We start from the raw sequence: 17735 nt of genomic DNA, 5'->3' as shown, positions 1-17735 counted from the left end.
AAAGTAAAATATGCTGGATCCCAGAACTGTTTTAGCAGAATAACATAAATTGGGTTATTTTTACCAAACAGTTTATAGGGTGTGATATTACACAGCAGTGTCAGTCATCTTCTACAGGTCCTTCTCAAAATATTAGCATATTGTAATAAAGTTCATTATTTTCCATAATGTCATGATGAAAATTTAACATTCATATATTTTAGATTCATTGCACACTAACTGAAATATTTCAGGTCTTTTATTGTCTTAATACGGATGATTTTGGCATACAGCTCATGAAAACCCCAAATTCGTATCTCACAAAATTAGCATATTTCATCCGACCAATAAAAGAAAAGTGTTTTTAATACAAAAAACGTCAACCTTCAAATAATCATGTACAGTTATGCACTCAATACTTGGTCGGGAATCCTTTTGCAGAAATGACTGCTTCAATGCGGCGTGGCATGGAGGCAATCAGCCTGTGGCACTGCTGAGGTCTTATGGAGGCCCAGGATGCTTCGAAAGCGGCCTTTAGCTCATCCAGAGTGTTGGGTCTTGAGTCTCTTAACGTTCTCTTCACAATATCCCACAGATTCTCTATGGGGTTCAGGTCAGGAGAGTTGGCAGGCCAATTGAGCACAGTGATACCATGGTCAGTAAACCATTTACCAGTGGTTTTGGCACTGTGAGCAGGTGCCAAGTCATGCTGAAACATGAAATCTTCATCTCCATAAAGCTTTTCAGCAGATGGAAGCATGAAGTGCTCCAAAATCTCCTGATAGCTAGCTGCATTGACCCTGCCCTTGATAAAACACAGTAGACCAACACCAGCAGCTGACATGGCACCCCAGACCATCACTGACTGTGGGTACTTGACACTGGACTTCTGGCATTTTGGCATTTCCTTCTCCCCAGTCTTCCTCCAGACTGTGGCACCTTGATTTCTGAATGACATGCAGAATTTGCTTTCATCCGAAAAAAGTACTTTGGACCACTGAGCAACAGTCCAGTGCTGCTTCTCTGTAGCCCAGGTCAGGCGCTTCTGCCGCTGTTTCTGGTTCAAAAGTGGCTTGACCTGGGGAATGCGGCACCTGTAGCCCATTTCCTGCACACGCCTGTGCACGGTGGCTCTGGATGTTTCTACTCCAGACTCAGTCCACTGATTCCGCAGGTCCCCCAAGGTCTGGAATCGGCCCTTCTCCACAATCTTCCTCAGGGTCCGGTCACCTCTTCTCGTTGTGCAGCGTTTTCTGCCACACGTTTTCCTTCCCACAGACTTCCCACAGAGGTGCCTTGATACAGCACTCTGGGAACAGCCTATTCGTTCAGAAATTTATTTCTGTGTCTTACCCTCTTGCTTAAGGGTGTCAATAGTGGCCTTCTGGACAGCAGTCAGGTCGGCAGTCTTACCCATGATTGGGGTTTTGAGTGATGAACCAGGCTGGGAGTTTTAAAGGCCTCAGGAATCTTTTGCAGGTGTTTAGAATTAACTCGTTGATTCAGATGATTAGGTTCATAGCTCGTTTAGAGACCCTTTTAATGATATGCTAATTTTGTGAGATAGGAATTTTGGGTTTTCATGAGCTGTATGCCAAAATCATCCGTATTAAGACAATAAAAGACCTGAAATATTTCAGTTAGTGTGCAATGAATCTAAAATATATGAATGTTAAATTTTCATCATGACATTATGGAAAATAATGAACTTTATCACAATATGCTAATATTTTGAGAAGGACCTGTATACCGCTTCTTCCATAGTGGGTTTGCAAGGAAGCTGGTGCCATTCTCCAGCAGTCTATGGGCGGAAGCGGGGTACACCCTGGACAGGTTGCCAGTCCATCGCAGGGCAACACACAAAAAACCATGCACACACTAATTCACACACCTTAGGGCAATTTAGAGAGACCAATTAGCCGGAGTACCCACACATGACCGGGAAGAACATGCGAACTCCATGCAGACATGCCGGGAGTCAAACCTAGGACCTTCTTGGATGGACGTGTTTGCCAACCTGCTTGGTTTCAGCCAAGACGTTCTGAGCTGTTTTGTAAGTGGTAGAAATTTTAGATTCCTCATACCCCAGGCTGTCCAGTTACCCAATTACAATATTCTTCTTTGTTGCAGCAATGTAACAACACAGTGTAAAAGCAATTTAACACCCCAATCTGTTGTTCCTTCTTCTGTACCCACTTCTCCATCTAATCATTTACTGCCTCAACACCTTAAGATTATCTTCAGCTTCAACACCAGCAGAATCTGTTTCTGAGCTGTCACCATCTTGTTCTCTTCCAAATCTGGTACATGCTTTCTTGCTCTGAGGATGCACATACATATCAATCTCTAACAGTATCATAAAGTAAGGGGGGTTGTAGGCAGCAGAAGCAACTGGATCTGTCAGATCATGTTGTCCCTGTGATCTACCTAGTTCTGCTGGACTTCCAGGGGACGTTTTAACTGAAAATGGCCAGCAAACAAACAGGACAGAAGGTAGAAAGATAGCTGTGGATGAGCAAGGCCAAGAGTAAGAAAGATGACAAGAGGAGATACTATTACTTTTACTACTGTCCCTTTAAACACATCCTTTGAAGCAATGTGTTTCAAATGTAACTTTTTTTTTTTAAATGCAAAGAGAAAACTATGGTGTGTCAGTGGAAAAACATGAACAAATACATGATTATCAAGGTCAGCCTGACAGATACACAGATGACAAAACTACACAATGGGACAATGGGAAAACATTTCTGGATAGATTTTTCAGTACCTCCACCAAAGAAACCAATATCTTTCATTCATTGTTCGCTCAAGTTATAACCTCTTTTATTTTTTGTGCACAAAAACAAATCATTAAATGAGAAGCATAGCCCCAGTGACTTGTATGGAAATGTGTTGCCACCATAACAATGAGAACAAAACAGTACTCACAAGCAGCAGCAACAACAGGCCCCTCCTTCTGTGTTTTCCTGTCCTCCTGTGCTGTCAGATACTGCCACAAGCCTTTGTCTTGAGCTTGACTGTAGACGCTGCGGTTTGGGGAACAGAGATGTTCGCAGCTCAAGGTGTTCAAAAGCAATGGAAGATGCGTCATGAGCGACATCCGAAATCTCCCTACGGTTTTACATCCTCAGGCCCGGCCCCTGGAGAAACAGGGGCACGAGAGAGAGACAGAGAGAGCAAGACAGTTGTGAGTAAGAATGGGCCTCCTCTTCCAAATACAATGAGAGGCATTGAAAAAATGGGAATGAGTAGAATGGCAGCTGGGAGGAGACGCTGCCATACTATAACAGCCAGTGGGTCATTGTCAGCCCCTTGGAGTGTGACAGATTTCTGTGTTTGTATCTGGACAGCTGTCAGTGGAGATAAACATGGAGAGAGTCAGTTCTTTGCATATGTTACACACTGCCTCTGGCCCCCTTCACACCAGACTAAGACCGCACCACGACACTATCAACCAACCACAACTTGGATGGTCCCTCCAGGGTCTTGGAGAGTTCTTCTGGGGTGCATCAAGGATGCAACGTTATCCCCATTCCTCATGAGTGAAAGTTCTAAGAATGCATTAACCATGCACAAAACTTCAGTAGTGAGATTGTGGTGGTAAGTTATTGTGGTGGCAGCATATTTGGGTCCCGGGTGCTTCTTGGGGGAGCTTGGGAGCAGCAGTGCACACCAGTATGGATTAATCATCAGAGAATTTAAGCAGGAATGGCCAAGTTTGCTACATGCCAAGGTTAAAATAAAATTACGCCTACCGGCTGGCAGTGCTCTAAGTGATTATTTGCAATGCTCTTGGCAGCATGGCAGCTATGCACATTGAATTCTGCTACTGCATTGGCTGCAACCAAAAAAAAAATCTCATCAAGCAACTGAAACTAACCATCCATAATCTCCTCTCCTCTCCAGCGCCTTACTTATCCACCTTGCACATAGAGATGCACTGGGCTCCCCATGGAATACAACTCCTTGCTATGGAAAAGAACAGATGCATTCAAATTGCACATGGGCTCATTGACTGAATTATGTGCTGAATTTTTCAGGCTGCAGCTCAAATGCAAAAATGTACCTTCTGCCCTTTTAAAGAGAAGCTCTGGCATTGTAGTAAGTGATAAAGGGTTAACTTTTGACCGTCTCTCAATGAACCTCTGGGAAGTTCTTTCATATTTATATATATATATACGTGTGTGTGTATGTGTGTGTGTGTGTATGGTACTGTGCAAAGATTTTAGGCATGTGTGGAAAAAATGCTGAAAGAGTGCTTTCAAAAATATGAATGATAATTGTTTAGCGAAAAGAAGAACAAGAATTACTGGAAGTGATGGTATGGCCCCCGCAGAGCCCTGATCTCAACATCATCGAGTGTGTCTGGGATTACATGAATAGACAGAAGGATGTGAGAAAGCCTACATCCATAGAAGATCTGTGGTTAGTTCTCCAAGGTGTTTGGAGCAACCTACCAGATGAGTTCTCTCAAAAACTGTGTGCCGGTTTACCTAGAACTGATGCTGTTTTGAATGCAAAGGGTGGTCACACCAAATATTGATTTGATTTAGATTTCTCTTTTGTTCATTCACTGCATTTTGTTGAGTGATGAAAATAAATGAATCACACTTTCATTTTTAAAAGCATTCTTTGCTTACAGTATTTTTTTTTTCACAGCTACCTAAAACTTCTGCACAGTACTGTATATATATATTTGGATATTTAATTTTTTTATAGACTTGTAAGTACCTGTCTTAAAAGAATAGAAAAGAGGATAATCTTAAATAAAAACCTGCAAGGCAAATAGCCTAACATCATTGTGACGATTTATTTAATCAGCTAATATTATTTGCCTTCCTTGTATGCGTAACCTCTGGTGATACATTTATTTCAAAAAATATCCTTTTGGGAGAAATGGAACACCAGCTGCAATGCACTCTCCTCTACCACAATTCCTCTGCATGACTCCCTCAGCTACTGCTCTCCATTATTGATGAGACTTCCTCTGTGGGACTCATCTGCCACTGTGTTGGCTGCTCTCACTCGTCGGCATCAACTGTGGATGTAGAGGGGGACCAGCTGATGCCACGTGAGGAAAAATAAAAAGGCCTGCGTGCATTAACAGCCTAATGACAGGATGTCGTCTGGCGTTGCCTTCCACATTTGTTATTGGCTTAATCTAAATTCAATGTGGTTGTCATCAAGGGGGAAGGTAATTACCTTCAAATCCACAGGGGAATGGCCTTTGTATAGGTCCAGCTGAATTAGGGATACTCGCAGCGCGATTTAAGCACACTCTGCTGTGCCAAATCTCAGGAAAGAAGGAAATCATGTGGGGACTGATGTAGAGAAGAGTGAGGAAAAACAACTTACAAGGTCACTCTTTGGGGGAAAAAACTGTTTTATTTATCATGCCATATGACCATATAAACAGACAAAGATAACCATTCCTGCATTGTCAGGTGTCGTAATTGTATTATGTATTACACCGACTTGTTATGTAAATTTGTGAGATCAGCTCAAGAGATGCAAAGGAAGGCATCAAAAGACGAAACACCTGTACCTCCTGCATGACAGGGAGCAATATATCACTCCACCACCGATTATGTTATGTTATGTGTAAAACATGGTTTGTGTAGTTTCTCTATTTCATCCCCACCTCAGCAGCAGCAATATCAGCGCCAATCCAGAATGGCTATTAAATCCGAACACAAGAGTCAGGAAACGAAGAAAAGACATAAATAATTACATTAATTTACTGACAAATGTCTTCAGATCACAGCAATGGATGCAGTGTGAACAAACTGGAGAATAAAAATAGAAGTATATATCAAGAATGACAGGATTAGGAAGTTTCCTGCAGGTTTTTTCAATATGGAGACACATTTCAACAGGAATAATCCTTTTATTGGGTGGAGGAATAAAAATAGGCACTAGATCTCAGGCTGTCCTACTGTTAGACACGAACCGAAAATCTCTTTATTGTGCCACCATGTGTAGCTTTGGTTAGTAAGCCTTGTGAATGTTTTCTGCTTATTTGAGGTACCAATGCAAAGAGATAATTAGCTTTTTTATGATTAAATAATATCCATTAGTTCAGTCAAAGTTTGCACCTCAGTTATTATTTATGTCCAAACACCTACCAATCAAAATGTCTCCATATTGTACACAACATGGTGTTTGAAGCTTGTTATCATCTTTTAATTTAAAAGCACGTGTAGATTCATGCTTCTTGTTGTTTTGATGGCGCAGTAATTTGTGATGTAAAATTTGCACAGACTGTAACTTTTTATGTGAGCATTAAAATCCGCAATGCTTCCAGAAACATCTAATGTATTTGGAGCAAAAAAACCTCAGACAGCAGCAGCTGGCTGTTCAACCACTGTTCTGTCATGTTCTGCCCTGTGGCCAGACACCAAGGACGTAATCACACCAGAGCATGTGCGTGGGTGCATGCACACTTTCACACACTTTCTGAAAAGTTCACACCATGCAGGAGGCTATGGTGTGTGTGCCTGTGTGTGTTTTTTTCCCGTGGGCTGACCATGTCAGTCTGTTCATCTGACATTGACAGATGAATGGACAAAGTCTGAAAATAAAGGGCTGGATGGAGGGAGCAGAACAGGGTACGAAACCAGACAGGATTGTGTTAGTATTGATTTACTTCAGACCTGCTCCTAACTCCTCAAAAAAGAGGTCCACCTGTTCAACATTTATTGTAACCAATCTTTCTAATTTTATGAACCAACTTTCGGAAACAGATTTATTTTTCACACGGAAGCTGTCTTGCAGAAGAAAAACACAAATTAAGCAAGCAAGGCTGCAAGCATTATGTGGTGACATATTTACCTATTTAACCTTTCTGATAGGAGACACGGTGTATTGCAAAAGTACGCAACATACACTCACCGGCTACTTTATTAGGTACAACTTGCTAATATCGGGTTGGAACCCCGTTTGCCTTGAGAACTGCCTTAATCCTTCGTGGCATAGATTCAACAAGGTACTGGAAACATTCCTCAGAGAGTTTGGTCCATACTGACATGATAGCGTCACACAGATGCTGCAGATTTGTCGTCTGCACATCCATGAGGCGAATCTCTCGTTCCACCACATCCCAAAGGTGCTCTATTGGATTGAGATCTGGTGGCTGTGGAGGCCATTTGAGTACAGTGAACTCATTGTCATGTTCAAGAAACCAGTCTGAGATGATTCGGGCTTTATGAAATGGCGCGTTATCCTGCTGGAAGTAACCATCAGAAGATGGGTACACTGTGGTCGTAAAGGGATGGACGTGGTCAGCAACAATACTCAGGTAGGCTGTGGCGTTGACATGATGCTCAATTGGTACTAAGGGGCCCAAAGTGTGCCAAGAAAATATCCCCCACACCATCACACCACCACCACCAGCCTGAACCGTTGATACATGACAGGATGGATCCATGCTTTCCATGCAGAAATCGAGACTCATCAGACCAGGCAACACCTTTCCCATCTTCTGTTGTCCAATTTTGGTGAGCCTGTGCGAATTGTAGCCTCAGTTTCCTGTTCTTAGCTGACAGGAGTGGCACCTGGTGTGGTCTTCTGCTGCTGTGGCCCATCCGCCTCAAGGGTCGACATGTTGTGCATTCAGAGATGCTCTTCTGCATGCCTTGGTTGTAACGAGTGGTTGTTTGAGTTACTGTTGCCTTTCTATCAGCTCGAACCAGTCTGGCCATTCTCCTCTGACCTCTGGCATCAACGAGGTATTTGCGCCCACAGAACTGACGCTCACTGGATATTTTCTCTGTTTTGGACCATTCTCTGTAAACCCTAGAGATGGTAGTGCGTGAAAATCCCAGTAGATCAGCAGTTTCTGAAATACTCAGACCAGCCCGTCTGGCACCAACAACCATGTCACGTTCAAAGTCACTTAAATAACCTTTCTTTCCCATTCTGATGCTCGGTTTGAACTGCATGCCTAAATGCATTGAGTTGTTGCCATGTGATTGGCTGATTAGAAATTTGTGTTAACAAGCAGTTGGACAGGTGTACCTAATAAAGTGGCCGGTGAGTGTAGTATGCAACTATTATTCTGCAGTCACCATGAGAAAAGCCTTTGTTTAAGAGGCACCCTTAGAAGACCCAGTTGCAGTTCTCCACAAGCCATGCAGGGAGCACAGCACACATGTGGAAGAAGGTGCTCTGGTCAGATGAAACCAAAGTTGAACTCTTTGGATGCAAATTCTATGTGTGGAGGAGAGACCTACCTCTGCACATCACACTACGACATGGTGAAACATGGTGGTGCTAGCATCATGCTGTGTAGGTCCTTTTTTTTAAGCAGAGACAGAGGAGCTAGCCAGAGATGATGGGCAGATGCTGTACTAGCAAAACAAAATCTGTTAAAGGCTGCAAAAGAGTTGAGACTAGGGCAGATGTTCACTTCCCCGCAGGACCATGACCGTGACATATAGCTATTAAGTGTGCTCCTTATTTTTTGTTGTTGTGTAACAGAGTCCATTTTTAAGGGCAAAAGAGCCATGCACCTTAGCCCTCACCTTACTGTACAGACACAAGTAGTATGTCCTACCAATTACGTTGGACCGAGGGCTCATAATGACAGTTAATGACTGTAATTACATTCTGCCTAGCAGTCAACTGCATCAATAGAGTAGTATAATTCTGATTTCTTGCTGAATTTACATCAGGAGTATTTTAAGCATATATCTAAACTCGTATTGGGTGAGGCATTTGCTTGACTCTGCAGCATAAATTCTCCAACCTTTAAAATTATACATTTTTTTAATGCAAACTATGTAACAATGGCAGCATGACCAGTTAAGAAAACACATCAAACAGGACCTTTCCTCTGCTGAAATGTTGACAGAGATAACTGAGCTGAGCTGGTGCCCTTTTCTTACTAAGGACATCTGTCATGGTACAGAAAATTGCCAGGTTTGCTATGAAAAAGAATTTAGCGATGCCTCTTCAGTAGGGCTCTATGATTAATTCAAGAATGTCACTGGGTCAGTAAATGCTCCTTTATTCTCGTGTTAGTGGGTAATATTAATAATGCACGCACGGGTCTAAGTTCAACATCCGTCTTGGCAAAGTTCAACATGGAAAGGTTTCATCAGCTGTGCATGCTTGTCAACACATCCCTTCTTTCGTGCTCTGCCTCTCTTTCCACTTCAGGCTCGCCACTCTATCGCTTTTTCTCCTCGACTTCTCCTGACTCCAACACATAACACTGATGGGAAGACGTGGCCTATCAAGAGTAATTGGAGGAGTTGTGGTGGTGGAATTTATCTTGCAGGAAGCTGTGGCGTGATCGATCCGGTGAATTTTAGAGGTGTTTGGGCGGTCTACAGACCCCAATAGCCCCCATCCCAGCTCAATGGATCTCATGCTACAGAATATTCATTTACAAGAACAATCATCAAGCCCAGGTCACCCTTGAGCCCTCGGAGCTCCCAGCTATCCAGTTAAATCATAATTACCCATTTAGTCTATTATCATCTGGGAAGAGGCACACTGAATTTAATGTTAGCATTTCATTATACTCACATTAAAAAAATAAAGGAAATGTCAGAGGCTTAAGGGCAACGATCTGATGTAATTATCTCCAAGGTGATTTATTTGAAAGATTTCACAATGATAATCTCCTGACACCCTCATACGTTCTGCGAGATACACAATCTAATTGCACACAGTGTTCAGTGGCACAATGAAATAGCTTGAAATGTGACTGATGGGTGCAGTGAAGGCCTCACGCAGCCAGAATGATTTGCATATTTGTGACAGTGCACAGGCTTGTGTCTTCTCATCACAGCCTTGGAGAGCAGCCTTTGTTTTCCTCCTGTTTTTTTGGATTTTTTTTTGGGGGGGGGGGGTTTGTCTCAAGACCAAAACTACACTGCACTGAGCTCAGCCCAGTTGCTGGTTGCCACGGCAACACAAGGCAGTTGGGACTGGTGGTGTATGAAAGAAATAAAAAAGTCTCGCCAAAGGTTAAATCAAAAGAACAATTTATTTACACCACGCTGGTGCAATGCCCTTTATCACTGCCGGGGCTTACGTTACTTACTTTAGGTGACTCTTAACAACCCTCCTAGCAAATACCAAAATAGCTTTAACCGCTTAAAAAAACTTCCATTTTCCAAGACCACTTCATAGGCAAAATGCACTAAAAGAGCCCAACCAAACCATCCATCCATCCATCCATCCATCCCTCCATCCTATTTTTTTAACCTGAGGAACTAATTGCAGTGACAGTTTTTTCACAACTTAACAGTTAAAAATTTAAGGCATCACTGTATAACCACTTCATCCACAAAAGAATAGCCAGTATCTACCCTGGTTGTCTAATATGTATGTCCTATCAAGCCCAAATTATTCATACACATTTTTCTCATTCAACCAAGAAGTTTGATTGTGATAGGAAACGAGACAGACATATCTGAAAACATCATATAACATTGTAAAATAAGTTTCAATGGAATGATGTGTTTTCAATAGCTGTACATGGAAAATCATTGTAATAACCTTAATAAAGGCTTGAAAACACGAGGCTGTGTGTATTTAATCTATATAATGTGTTTTACTTAGAACATTGAGTAACTAAAATAAATTGCCTGTTGGCATTACAACAATGTTGTCAAGGAGATTGCTATGCATCAGCCATTGTCACCAGACGAGCCTCTGGTGGTGGTGGTGTTACATTTTGGGCAGAAGAAAGAATGGGTGAAACTAAAAAAAACACTAAATAACCATATAGCCTGCTGCTTGTGTTGCACCCTCAAAACAACTTAAGGATATTCCACGCGGATCTTCATTTTTGTGCAACTTTATTAGAACAAAATCCACGGTTCGAGCATACAGTGTGTGTAGTTTTTCTGTCTTTTCTATATATTTTTTTTAGAATCAGAAGGTCATGAACTTTCTACATCATGTCGCTCTTAAAGAAATAGTAATATAACAAGATATATGAACTAAAATAAGGTAACTTCATCACATATTTAAACATAAACTAAACAAACTGTTTAGACCACTACTAAATGAAATAAGTGCTTGACCCATGTCATCAATATACCATGACTTAGACATTGTCACGTTCTGAACATATTTTCAGGGTGCTACACCCTCCCCCACTAAAATAATAAAATGTTTGCAGAACATTTTATACTTTGGAACTTAAAGAAATATATATTTACCAATAACTCCTAGCACACTCATTCTGGTAGTATTCAGGTGCTCTTCAAGAATAATAACCAATACTACACATCAAATTACTACAAATGCATGTATACAGAAAAAGTTAATTTTACTAATATTCCTGCTTCAGTGTATTAACCTAAATTTTTGGTACATTGGTAGGACTCCCAAGTCCATTAAGTTACATATGGCTAAAACTGCCATTCCACCTTATTTAATGTATCCACATTTAACATACCCTGAAACGTAGTACAACTTCTTACAGACTACTTTGACATTACCTTTTAGAACGCACACTTCCTTCTGTAAATACATCACTGACTTGTAAGTGTAGCCTTAGTCACTAGAAATACATCTCTACAAAATGACTATTACACATAACTGAATATTTCCACCAAATGAATAATGAAACATTTACAATTAACTTTAACTGCCATACCAAACATCTTCCCTATTTCTGCAAAAATGTGAAACTAGGTTTCCCTAACTCATCATATGTGAAGATGGGTTTTGGTTGATGTGTCCTTGAGGAGTGCCGCTCTCATTCCACCTCCTGATCGCTCTCTGACGACACATTCACATCCTCCTCAGGCATTTCGAGATCGGATATCTGACCTTCAGTATCCATGTCTGGGTCTTGGTCTATATCTTGGTCCTGTATATTTCCTCCCTCATCTCCCTCGTATACTTGATTATCGACCTCAACGGAACCACTTTCTCCTGGAACTGATTTTGTTTTTGTCCAAGTCCCCTAGTTTGTGTTTCCTCCACCGGTTGGCTTGATCTGGACTGAAAAACTGGGGCCTGAGGTTTGAGGCGGGTATCCCCTCCTTGACGAGCAACATAGACAGAATACTCATCCTCACTATAACCTATCAGAATCCTCATGTACACTGTCCCTAGTTCGTCGTGCTTGTCTGTTTGCTGGTTTGTTCTGGATACGTTTTTCCTTTGGATCCCCAGTGTTAAATCCATCAGTAAGATAAGGACAGGGTAGTAGGACATTCCTATGAAGAACTCTTTCCCTCCCTTCTCCATCCAGTGGTGTCACCACATAAACTGGGCTGTTTTGTCCTCTCCTTTCTTTTACGATGTGTACTTTGTTTTCCCAGTATGCACATATTTTTTCAGGCCCTCCTCCTACAGATAGATTTTGGACAAGTACGTGGTCTCCAGGTTGAAGCTCTGAACTCCAGGCTTTCCTGTTGTAATACTTTTGTCCTCTTTTGCCTGCTTTTCTCATGTTTTCTTTCACAATACTGTAAGCTTCCTGCATCGACCTCAACCATTCATCTGCATAGTCTTGGTGAGACCATGTTGGTCAAAGTCTTGGCTAAAAACTCAAACGTCATCAAGGTAAGGCACGCACACCTCATCCCTGAGATCCCCAAGGCAACTTTCCATATACCTCTGGAAGGCAGCTGGGGCATTTGTTAGTCCAAAGGGTATCCTCAGCCATTCATAAAGGCCCCATGGCATGATGAAGGCGGTGCATGCTCGGCTCTCCGGACTAATAAAGCCCTGATGGTAGGCTTTGCCTTGATCTAATACAGTGAACCAGGAGTTTCCACCAAGATTTTCAGGATTTCTTGTATCCTTGGAATATGATGTCTGTCAGGGTGTGTCTTTTAATTCAATTGCCTATAGTCCACACAGAGTCGAATGGTAGAATCATTTTTCTCACTATTACTATTGGTGATGAGTACGAAGAAGTTGACTCCTGTATCCATCCTCTACTGAGTAAATCTTGAATGTGCTTTTTCACTTCTTGGTACAAATGACGGGGGATTGAATTGTATGTTTTTGTCACTGGAACACTGTCTTTGAGATATATTTTCATCTGCAGATCGGTATGCACCCTGTATCCCACTCATTTTGTGCAAAAACATCACTTTCCTCCCTTAGCATCTTTCTCACTTTGTCTTGTTGTTCTGTTAGGTGTGAAATATCAACTGGTGGATCCCATTTTTGTTTATTTTCACTTTGTGGCTTCTTTTACATCTTGTATTTTATCCACAGTATATAATGAGCCAAGTATTGTCCTTATAGTCTTATCTCATTGTCTGTGCTGTTTTCAACTACAACTGAAATCGTGGCTCCCTAGCCTTACTATTTGATTTTCCGACATAGCTTTGTCTCTACTTAACACAGAAAACACTGCTTTTGCCTTTTTGTGACCTACATCTAATGCTGATCCGAGACTACATAGGAACTTGTGGGAGAGCATGCTATCTGCTGATATGTTAGTCTTGGCGAGCTCCTCTATGACATTGAATCCCACTATTGGCTTGGTGATTGGCAGAGAGCTTACAAGAAATGGCACTAACAGTTCACTGTCTCTGTCCTCTGTAAGGCTGAACTTAAATCCCACCCAACCCTCATAAGATTTCTCTGTCCCATTTGCTGCAGAGAGATCTAACATACCCTCATCAAGAAGCTCTTCCACTGTTTCAACCTCGGCGTCCAGTAGATGTTCTCTTTTCCAGTTTAAATCCACAATTGACACTTGTGATCCTGTATCCCAGAGCGCTGTGACAGGAACACCTCCAATGTTGCACTGGACAAGGCTTTTGCGTCCTATTAGTTTTGCTGTCTTTTCTTGATTTTTGTGGAACAACATTGTCAATATAATTGATAGTATGGACTTCAATTTTATTGACATTCACTGTTACGTCTTTCTTTTTCCGACAACCAATAGCCCAATGTTGGCTGCTTCCACATTTGTAGCAATGTGTACATTTTCCTTCTGGGTTTAACTGTTCGCATTGACAACACTTTTTTGGGCTCCTTCTCGCAACGCTTGGATAGTATGGCTTGCTTTTTATGTCTATGTCGTCAGTTTTCACTTTCATCTGAGTCAGATTAGCGACTTGTGCGGAAAGATTTTGGATGGCATCACACATGACTTTGTTATTGGCTTCCAGCTTTTCCACAATAGGATTTGACTTTACTGACTGGTTTTTGTTTATTTTTGAGCTCTCGTTATTTTCATGTTTACAGTCGTCGCCTTCCTGAACTGAAGCCACTTTGATGTTGTTTTGTCTGGTTGACAATTGACTCCTTCTTTCGAGTTCAACACTGTAGGCTGCACTCATTTTTTCCATTAGTATTTTGTCCTGTACAGATACATCCTGTAGGTAAGGTTTAATGTCCATCCTAATGGCATCATCCTGCAACCCAGTCAGAATAGTTTGCAAAAACTGTGTCTGCACCAGCTCAGGTTTGTATTTCAGTCCAACTTTGCTTCTGTCAGATGCAGCCAGGGCTATTTGCCTAAGGTCCATTGTGCGTATGAGAAACTGAATAGGAGTTTCTTTGGGATCTTGCACTGCACGTGTCAGGGCATGATAGTTCTGTTGCATCTTTCTCTATGAAGTGTGTCCTAAGCATTTGCCTGAGAGAGTTTAAGGATAGTTCTGTTCTACTCTCTAGATAACTTTTTAATTTCACATCAGGTGCAATGGCTTGGATCACTGCTTCAAAAATCTCATCCTCATCATACCCTTTTTTTAGTCCACGTTCAATTTGTCTTTCAAGGCTTGTAAAGTTCAGTTTATCCTTTTGTCCAACATCACCGATTTGTCCAATAATCCGAAAATCCTTTCTGTATCTAGGGTGTAAGTTCAGTTTGTCTTTACCTTGCGACGACTCACTTTCAGAGCTCATTGAGCCACCCGACTTCTGTGGTAGTACAGCTGTCGGTGTAATACCGATTTCTGCCGGCAGAGGTTGCTCAACAGCCACTTGTGGCTCGGCCGCGGTGCTCTGTGACGTAGCACCCGCCAAGCTGCTTGTGCCCGTTTTCTTATCCATGTCGTCTATTAAATCATTAATGGTTAACAGCACAGATAATCCACTGTCCTCCAAAGATGTAACATCCTCGCTTTCCAGGTGTCTAAGCATCTGCCTTCTTATTAACCGACATGACGACTTTACCTCTTCACTCAGCTGTAGACCTAACACTTCGCTTAGGGTCTCTAGCTCGTCCTGTGACAAAGTCAGAAGCTTTTTCTTAATGTCAGCCAGTAGAGATTCCCACTAACTGCTCATGATGCTTTGGCTTTGCTCGATCCACCACTTGAAAAGATGTTCGTTTCTTCTTCTGGCTATGCGTCAGACCCACCGCGTTGCTGCTTAGCCTAGCTGCTTAGCATAATCGCTTAGCTCACATTGCTCCGCCGAGATGTGATCCCTTTTCATAAATAAAAAAAGCCAACTTCTCATTACAGGAAACTTTCGCTGAACCGGGCGGAAACACCAAAATGTATGTTGCACCCTCAAAACAACTTAAGGAGATTCCATGCGGATCTTCATTTTTGTGCAACTTTATTAGAAGTAAATCCACGGTTCGAGTGTACAGCATGTGTAGTTTTTCTGTCTTTTCTATATATTTTTTTTTAGAATCAAAAGGTCATAAACTTTCTACGTCATGTTGCTCTTAAAGAAATAATAATATAATATAACAAGATATATGACATAAAATAAGGTAACTTCAGCGCATATTTAAACATAAACTAAACAAACTGTTTAGACCACTACTAAATGAAATAAGTGCTTGACCCATGGCATCAATATACCGTTACACATTATCATGTTCTGAGCATATTTTCAGGGTGCTACACTTGGTATCAAGTGTTTAGCTTAGTTGCAAAAAGCAGAAGTTAAAATTGGACCTTCAGGGATCTGAGAAGATGTTAAACCAATAAACAATATACAGTGGTCAAAGGAAACATAGTTTAAAATCATTACATTCACAAACTGACTAGATCCAGTTAAACCTTACACATGTATCAGGTCTTGTTACAAAAACCTACTCAGCTATAGCTGGCTATCAGGCTACAGGGAGCACAGAAAGTTAAGCCAAAGCCAAGAATTAGAAACGTCTACTTCTGCTAAACCTCAAGCACACATAACCTTTAAAAAATACAGTCTCTAAAATCTGTTTTTCTTAACAGCTAATCTTATTTTAATCTGTATTTCTTGAAATAAAGATTCATTTCCCATAAGAAAGCGTATGTGTATAAACAAGCACAAAAAAACCCAAAACATTGATAACCCTTTTGATAGCCCTAAAAACGTGCCTGCAGAACTCCCCTTTAAGACACCCTGGTGGGTCATAGCCAAAAGACGAAAGAAAGTCGTGGATTTAAAGATAATCCCCTGTAAAAACACCCAGCTTCCCCCTTGCCAGACAGAAACACACAGATGCATAACGTAAAACAACTCCTGGAATATTCAGATCGCTGTTAAGAATTTCTAGCCTGAGCTGTGGAGCTGCACCAGAAAAGCAGAAGCCTGAAGGTGTTTCTGCATGAATCAGCTACTCTCTAAGGTTAAAATACGTAATAGCTGCTGGCTGTGTCCTGTAGGAACATAGCTACTCCTCTGTCTGTTTTAAATGCCAGCGAGTGGCTATTCTGTTTTAGCATTTGTATGTGTGTGTATATATATATATATATACAGGTCCTTCTCAAAATATTAGCATATTGTGATAAAGTTCATTATTTTCCATAATGTCATGATGAAAATTTAACATTCATATATTTTAGATTCATTGCACACTAACTGAAATATTTCAGGTCTTTTATTGTCTTAATACTGATGATTTTGGCATACAGCTCATGAAAACCCAAAATTCCTATCTCACAAAATTAGCATATCATTAAAAGGGTCTCTAAACGAGCTATGAACCTAATCATCTGAATCAACGAGTTAACTCTAAACACCTGCAAAAGATTCCTGAGGCCTTTAAAACTCCCAGCCTGGTTCATCACTCAAAACCCCAATCATGGGTAAGACTGCCGACCTGACTGCTGTCCAGAAGGCCACTATTGACACCCTCAAGCAAGAGGGTAAGACACAGAAAGAAATTTCTGAACGAATAGGCTGTTCCCAGAGTGCTGTATCAAGGCACCTCAGTGGGAAGTCTGTGGGAAGGAAAAAGTGTGGCAGAAAACGCTGCACAACGAGAAGAGGTGACCGGGCCCTGAGGAAGATTGTGGAGAAGGGCCGATTCCAGACCTTGGGGGACCTGCGGAAGCAGTGGACTGAGTCTGGAGTAGAAACATCCAGAGCCACCGTGCACAGGCGTGTGCAGGAAATGGGCTACAGGTGCCACATTCCCCAGGTCAAGCCACTTTTGAACCAGAAACAGCGGCAGAAGCGCCTGACCTGGGCTACAGAGAAGCAGCACTGGACTGTTGCTCAGTGGTCCAAAGTACTTTTTTCGGATGAAAGCTAATTCTGCATGTCATTCGGAAATCAAGGTGCCAGAGTCTGGAGGAAGACTGGGGAGAAGGAAATGCCAAAATGCCAGAAGTCCAGTGTCAAGTACCCACAGTCAGTGATGGTCTGGGGTGCCGTGTCAGCTGCTGGTGTTGGTCCACTGTGTTTTATCAACGGCAGGGTCAATGCAGCTAGCTATCAGGAGATTCTGGAGCACTTCATGCTTCCATCTGCTGAAAAGCTTCATGGAGATGAAAATTTCATTTTTCAGCACGACCTGGCACCTGCTCACAGTGCCAAAACCACTGGTAAATGGTTTACTGACCATGGTATCACTGTGCTCAATTGGCCTG

The 17735-nt window shown here is 41.7% G+C and overlaps 1 protein-coding gene across 2 annotated transcripts in view; it reads right to left on the bottom strand.

The window, feature by feature from the left end:
- Nucleotides 1-17735, bottom strand: part of b3gat1a (beta-1,3-glucuronyltransferase 1 (glucuronosyltransferase P) a) — a 139589-nt gene that overhangs the window by 72602 nt on the left and 49252 nt on the right. For both annotated transcript variants that reach the window (XM_047390609.1, XM_047390611.1), the window contains exon 2: nucleotides 2908-3119. The gene's annotated coding sequence lies outside the window, so the exon portion shown is untranslated. The remainder of the gene's footprint in view (nucleotides 1-2907; nucleotides 3120-17735) is intronic.

Source organism: Girardinichthys multiradiatus, chromosome 18 (genome assembly GCF_021462225.1).
Source record: "Girardinichthys multiradiatus isolate DD_20200921_A chromosome 18, DD_fGirMul_XY1, whole genome shotgun sequence".
In the NCBI taxonomy this organism is placed as follows: domain Eukaryota; kingdom Metazoa; phylum Chordata; class Actinopteri; order Cyprinodontiformes; family Goodeidae; genus Girardinichthys; species Girardinichthys multiradiatus.
Note: the sequence above shows the minus strand (reverse complement) of the source record. Positions and strands in the feature narration are given on the sequence as shown.